At 35.9% G+C, this 7753-nt stretch overlaps 1 non-coding gene across 1 annotated transcript; it reads right to left on the minus strand.

Moving 5' to 3' along the window:
* Positions 1 to 650: 650 nt before the first annotated feature.
* On the minus strand, positions 651 to 780 carry LOC127490441 (small nucleolar RNA SNORA72). Its single transcript, XR_007918391.1, has one exon. It is a non-coding gene; the product is annotated as a small nucleolar RNA SNORA72 (small nucleolar RNA).
* Positions 781 to 7753: the final 6973 nt, after the last annotated feature.

The following is a 7753-nucleotide window of genomic DNA, read 5'->3' on the forward strand; positions in this document are numbered from 1 at the left end:
TTCATTAAAGGAATCAAAGATACCTATTTTCAGTTATTTTTCTATGTTAACAAATAAATGCTGTTCCAAAATGTTCACTATGCTAAAATAGAATCTAATGGCAATTACTAACCTTTGTATCTCATTTAAAAACTTGAATTAAAAATAATGAATTCAGGCTTTTCATAAATACTTCCATTTTATAATTTCTCTTGTAAGAAATACCTGTTCATATAAAACTATAAATACAGATGACAAATTACCAGGACACTTTCTCCCTAAACTTAAGCACTATCGTTTATTATTCCAGATCATTTTCTTTTCCTACCTATGACCCAGTGTATTTTTAAGAGTAATAAGAGTCAAGTTGAAGCAAAGTAAATATCAGTGGTGTTTTGTCCTCCTTCCCTCTGTAGGCATGGATCACTTCTTAATCTGTACTTTACATAATATACGAAGAGCAAGGGTGCTTCATGCCTCCACGTTGCGTCCCTTGGAGATGTAAAGGCAGTGGTGCCTTCGCAAAATCATCTCTATCTAAACACATTTTCCCTGGAATCCTTAAAGTCAGTAAGAGATATAACCATGGACAAGCATGCTAAAAGTATGCTTCTTTTACTTCACTCACCTTTATTTATTTTACAATGAGACAACATCGTTTTCTTTAACTGCTTTCACACCAGCATTGATGAAAACAGACATAGGGAAAGAACTAGAATTGGGGACACATACATAGTCAATATAGCAAACGTTCAGCCTGTCCTGATTATTACAAAATCAGAACAGAGAGCATATTTGCAAGAAATAGCATGTTTTTATTTTACATGTCGAAGGTGTATCGGCTCCACTACAGAGAGGGTTCAACAAAATAAACAGTGAAAAGATCATAGGAAAATAACATGGGCTACACAAATAATTCCAGGAAAAATGTCCAACTTTACTCATATAGGGTAAATTTTAAAAGTCATTAGTAAACAATTCAATAATATTGATATGTGTGTTATCAAAAATATATTACTTCCCCTTTGCCTTCAATATCCTTTATGATTACCCCTAAGCTAAAAAACAACTAACTGGTATTCTTTACTTATAATTCTGCCAACTTCAGAATATACATAAGCATTTAATTTATAACTTGGGCACAGGAAGAAATTAGTAAGACTAACTAATACCAACATAGATCAAAGGAAAGTATTTTTTAGACTATGACATTTAGGATCATTCAGGTCATAGCTGATATTTAGCAGTGAGATCAGAGATCAGTCTTCTTTGAGAACTTTGTGTAGAACAAGTCTGCTTTTTTCTGGAGATTTCTATGTGTTTGCCTTCAGAACATGATTGCTGCCCTTAACAGAAAACCGCATGCCACCAGAGAAAGAAGCTGAACCTGTCCAGATTCTTTTGTTAGTATTTTCCTTCAAATTTCCCCCAAGGTCTATTCAGGAGTTTGTCTGAACTCATTCTTCCTGAACAGGAGGTGACAAAATAGACTTTGCAACAAGTTTCAAAATCTTGTCTACAGCAAGATTTTGGACAGCCAAGGGGTTCAGTACATCAATGAATAAATTATTCTATAATCATTCCTTTGAACACTTACCAAAAACAATTTAGTTTTACTGTGGAAATAGAGTTACAGTAGCTAATGAAAAAAATTCTGAAATTTCTCTTTTGTTTTCAATGAACATAGGAATAGATAGAATGTACATGGAATGATTTGAAATCTCATTTTCATTATTCAATTTAAAATATGATTAATCTTAAAAAGATACAGATTATGTTGAGACTCTAAAACATTGATTTTTTTTGAAGATTTATTTATTTATTTATTTATTTATTTATTTATTTGAAAGGCACTGTTATAGAGAGGCAGAGGCAGAGAGAGAGAGAGAAAGAGAGATCTTCCCTCCGATGGTTCACTCCCCAAATGGCTGCAACGGCCAGAACTGCGCCAATCCTAAGCAAGGAGCCAGGAGCTTCTTCCGGGTCTCCCATGTGGGTGCAGGGGTCCAAGCACTTGGGCCATCTTCCACGGCTTTCCCAGGTCATAGCAGAGAGCTAGATTGGAAGTGGAGCAGCCGGACCTCAAACCGTCGCCCATATGGAATGCCTGCACTTCAGGACAGGGCGTTAACCCACTGCGCCACAGCGTAGGCCCCTTAAAACATTGATTTTTATGGAGAATGTTGTAGCTTATAACTTGAAATTTGTGACCTTATTTAAAAGATACAAAATTTCACCTCCTAATGCTTAGTTTCTCTAGTACAGAAAAGTTATACGGAACACCTCAATGTAAACACACATGTATACCAGAAATTATCTATAATTAAAGTGACAGATTTTTGGAAGGGTGTAGAATAAAGGAACACATACTTAGTTTTAGGCTTGTTAAAGAGAGAGATGGTTTTTTATGATGTTTTTAAGAAAATAAATACCGACTGTGCTGCTAAAATGGCAGAATAAACAGGTTGTTCATGAATGTAAAATTATTTCTTTTAAATGTTGCTTTCATTTATTCTATAATGCATTAAAGGTCTGTTTTTATTATCAAAACTTAGTGGAACAATTTATTCATCAAATTTAATTCTAATAGTGCAGAGTTTCTTACCTTCTGTTCATTTGAATATTTTGATTCCTGCAGTTTATGTTTAAACAACTCCTTCTTTCCTGTGTGATGCTTTATAAACTCTCAGTACCTCAGAAATGCTATTATATTATGGATAAAATAAATAGGAGGGGTTAGGAGAAGGTCAATAATATTCCTTAAATTGTTCCTTGCCTAAGAAAATAAAATGAAATTATTTTAACTGTTGGAAGTATCAGGGCTCTTTTGAGTCAAACTCCATTTTCCATTTGTTTGCTGTCTCAGAAAACCTGTCAACCAATTTGCATGCAGACACCTCATTATAATTTTGAGTGTATATGAGTGTTTTCATAGTTGTGATCTTCCAGTATAAGGTCTAGGTTTTGGGATGCAAAAAGCACATATTTTATGATATTATAAAAATAATTTTTGGAAATAAGGATTCATTTTATTTAAGAAAATATATATCTCACATTCCAGGACATTCTCTGAAAACTCTATTACAAAAAGCCCTTTTGGGGCCGGAGCTTTGGCACAGTGGGTTAAAGCCCTGGCATGAAGCTCCAGCATCCCATATGGGCACTGGTTGGAGACCCTGCTGCTCCACTTCCCATCCAGCTCTCTGCCGTGGCCTGGGAAAGCAATACAAGATGGGTCAAGTCTTTGGGCCCCTGCACCCCCGTGGAGACCTGGAAGAAGCTCCTGGCTCCTGGCTTCGGATAGGTTCAGCTCCGGCCATCTGGGGAGTGAACCAGTGGGTGGAAAACCTCTCTCTCTGCCTCTCCTTCTCTCTCTGTATAACTCTGACTTTCAAATAAATAATTATTTTGTTTTTAAAAAAGCCCTTTTAATTTTGTGTGTCCACCTGAGAATTGTCAGAGCTTTCACAGAAATCTCTGAAAAGTTACTTGTCTGGCAAGTGTTCTTGTTATTGGGATGTGGAAGCTTACTAGGCTATTTAGAGCATGGACAAGGCTGATCACAAATAAATGAAACAACAACCAAAAAATCAAAGTGAATTGTTTTTAGACTTGATTTCTTATACCAAGTATAATTTACAAATTTAGAACTCGAATACTTACTGTATTTCTCTGTCTGAGTGTTATAACTTAATTTTTAACAGTAGCAGCATTGTAATTTAGGTAGAATGAATGATTATTGAAACAATCCTTAATAGTTTTCACATAAATGATGATTGGTCTGGCATTTCATAACACTTTCCCTTATATGCCAGTTGTTTAAAGTGTCATTACTTTATGTGATTGCTGCATCTACAGTTAAAAGCATAAACTGTTTGAGGATAACAATTGTGTGTTGCTTATTTTTATTGTCCCTTAAATTAATAATATTACAGCTTTTAATATTAAACTGTAAGTACTCCATGAATATTGGATGAATGGAAATGAATAATGCATAGCATTTATGAGCTGAGTATTTAAATATGATGTGAGTTTCGTCAACAAAAGGAAGTGTGATCACGTTAATCAGCCCTGAATAGGTCTAAAATGGACCTGTATGGAATAAATATAGTGAAAAGAAGAAGAAGCAAAACAGGAAAACGGGAGGAAAATGAGGGGATTGGACTGACGCAGTGAGGCTGAGGCTGCCCAGGCAGTGGTGATGGTGATCAGCAGCGAGGCAGGCAGAGTGGTGGTGGACAGCAGAGGAGAGGACAGTCCTAGGCAACAATGAACAGAGTCCTAAGGCAAGGGCAGTCTTGAGTGATGGACTCATCCTAGGGAAACTAATCTAAGTAGAAATATCTGCAATACATCCTGAGTGCCAAGGGCCTAAGGATTTCAGAGTGAAAAAAAAAAAAAAAGAAGAACAAAATGATTACAACAGAGAGACAGAGAGAAAGCCACTAAAGAATGAAGAATCCTAAAAACAGCCCTGACACTTGAAACCAAAAATTTCTACCATTTCAAACATCACACTCCCCTCTCCTGAAAAAAATGGACCAAACTGACCCTTCTTCCTTCCTTCCTTCTTTACTCCTTCCCAACTCCCTCTCTCCTTGCCTGCCAACATCACTTCCTTCCTTGTTTCTTTCATTCTTGTCTCACTTTCATCCTTTTAAAGTCAGAATGAAACATGCAATTCCTAGCTGACTTTAGACAAAAACATCAAATCCCCTAACTCTCCCTCCGCAGCTCCATGTCTCATTGGAAGAAATCCCATAGATTTTTAATTTGCACACTGGAGTTGAATTTGTAAAAGTATTGATATGACAAGTGCTAATCAACATTTTGGAAACCTTCCTTTCCTGAGACATAGTAACTATGGGCCATTAAAACAGAAGAACGTAGTCTCAAGGGCAACCAGCAAAAATTAATTTACTGTTTCTTAATTGGAAAATTAAATTAAATACTATTACTGATCCCAAGGGCAAAGAAATTTGAAGCAGTCTAATGTAATCACTAAAATGTTGGAGTGTCCAGCATATAAGTATTTTAATGAAAGGATGTTTGTTTTTCTTCCCTGATCCTCTTAGGTTCTAAACAAATTTTTACAATAGTCTTATTAATCAGTATGATAGGCAAAATAAAGGCCTCCCCAAATCTTTACCCTAATCCCTAAAGGTGTGAATGTTTCCTTAAATGGAAGAGGAGAATTGAGGCTAATAATGGGCTCAAGGTCACTGATCAGTTGATACTAGAATGAGGTGACTACTCTGGATTATCAACCAGGGAAACACATATGACACAAATTCAGTGTATCAGAAAGCACCTTTGAACATGGGAAAGGGGAGCAAAAGAGATTAGGGTGATGCCATGTGCACTGGAGTGGATCCACCACTGTTTTTGAAGTAGGAAGGGAGCTGCAAGTCAGGGAATTCCGTGATCTCTGACAAACAGCAAAGGTAAGAAGACAGGTTCTCCCCTAAAGCCTATGAAAAGAACCTGTATTGTCCAATGCTTGCTTTGCAGTCAATGAGACACATTTTGGAATTTTAACCCTCAGAATTGCAAGACAATGAAATTGTGTTGTTTTAAATCACTGCATAATATGATAACGGTTTGTCACAGTGTGCATAGGAACCTAATATATTCTGTGTGGTTGTTATGAACAACAGAAATGGTTGAGTCACATGAAAAAAATAATCAGGATCAGTAGCTATCAGGGAAATGCAAATCAAAACCACAATGAGGTTTCACTCACACCAGGTAGAAAGGCTTTCATACAGAAATTAACAACAAATGCTGGCGAGGATGTGGGGAAAAAGGTACCTTATTCCACTGTTGTTGAGAATGTAAACTGGTATAGCCACTGTGGAAGAGAGTATGGAGATACCTTAGAAATCTGAATATAGACCTACCATATGACCCAGCCAACCCACTCCTGGGAATTCACCCAAGGGAAATGAAATCAGCATATGAAAGAGTTATCTATAGCCCCTATGTTTATTGCAGCTTGATTCACAATACCTAAGATTTGGAATCAACCCAAATGTCTACCAACTGAAGACTGGATAAAGAAATTATGTGATATACACACGGTGGAATACTACACAGCAGTAAAAAATGAAATACTGTCATTTGCAACAAAATGGAAGAAACTGGAAAATATCATACTTAGTGAAATAAGGCAGTCCCAAAGGGACAAGTACCCTATGTTCTCCCTGATCTGTGGTAACTAAAAGAGCACCTAAAAGATAATTTAGAGGTAAAATTGACACTTTGAAATGCAATGACTTTGAACAGCACTTGTCTCAACTGTTGAAAAACAGTTTTATTTGTCATAGTATTTGTTGAATTCTTTACTTAGTATAATCGTATGTATATAAAATTAATTGAAAATAGATCTTAGTAAAAAATTAGAATGGGAATAGGAGAGGGAGGAGGAAGAAAGGTAGGAGGGAAGGTACGGTGGGAATAATCACTATGCTACTGAAGTTGTGTTTTTGAAATTCATGAAGTTTATAGTCCTTAAATAAAAGTTTCCTGAGATAAAAATGATTAATAATAAAATATATCTGTAGCATATCAGTTTGAAACTAATCACGGATCTGATTAGTACATTTGATAACAAATGCACTGCTATAATTACATTGTGGGTTTTTGTGAATATCTGGTTGCTATATATGTCTAAAGGATTTTAAATTTGAAGCTACTGAGTAGTTTTGTCCCAACTTATTCAAATCATATTACTAAGAAAGTATTATTCTTCACATAAGCTAGAAAAGAGAAAAATTTATATTTTTCTAGAATATTTTCCCCATTTATAAGATAGCTTTTTTAAAGAATCAAATATGTATTACATGAATATACTTTTTAAAATATTTTAGAAAGCTTTTATTTAACAAATATAAATTTCATAGATACAGCTTTAGGAATATAGCAATTCTTACCTCCATAACCACCCTGCCACACCCACCCATCCCACCTCCTATTCTCTCTCCCATACCATTCTACATTAAGATTCATTTTTAATTACTTAATTATCTTTACATACAGAAGACAAACTCTACGCTCAATAAAGATTTCAACAGTTTGCACCCACACAGACACACAAAGTATAAAGTACTCTTTGAAGACTAGTTTTGAAGACTCATTAAGGACAGAGGTCCTACACGGGGAACAAATGCACGTTGACTCCTGTTGGTTATTTAACAATTAACATTCTCATTTATGATGTCAGTGATCATCCAAGGCTCTTGTCATGAGCTGCTAAGGCTGTGGAAGCATTTTCAGTCCACAAACTCTGTCAGTATTTAGACAGGACCATAATCAAAGTGTAAGTTCTCTCTTCCCTTCAGAGAAAGGTACCTCCTCCTTTGATGGCCCCTTCTTTCCACTTGGATCTCACTATCAGAGTTCTTTCATGTAGGCCATTTCTTCCCACAGTATCTTGGCTTTCGTGCCTGAAATGCTGTCATGGGTTTTTAGCCAGATCCAAATTACTTAAGGGCTGATTCTGAGCCTAGAGTGCTGTTTAGGGCATTTGTCATTCTATGAATCTGCTGTTTGGCCTGTTTCCCATGTTGGATCATTCTCTCCCTTTAAATTTTACCTATTGTTATTAGCAGAAATTTGGTTTTATTTATTTATGATCCCTTTAACATTTATTCCTATCTTTATGATCAGTGCACTTAAAATGATCACTTTAACTAGTAAGATGGCATTAGATCCACCCAGCTGAATGGGATTTGGAGTCCCATGGCAAGATTTTAGCTTCACATTTAAGAGTAAG

This window comes from Oryctolagus cuniculus, chromosome 2 (genome assembly GCF_051225735.1).
Source record: "Oryctolagus cuniculus isolate XC-2025 breed Fujian yellow rabbit chromosome 2, ASM5122573v1, whole genome shotgun sequence".
NCBI lineage: Eukaryota > Metazoa > Chordata > Mammalia > Lagomorpha > Leporidae > Oryctolagus > Oryctolagus cuniculus.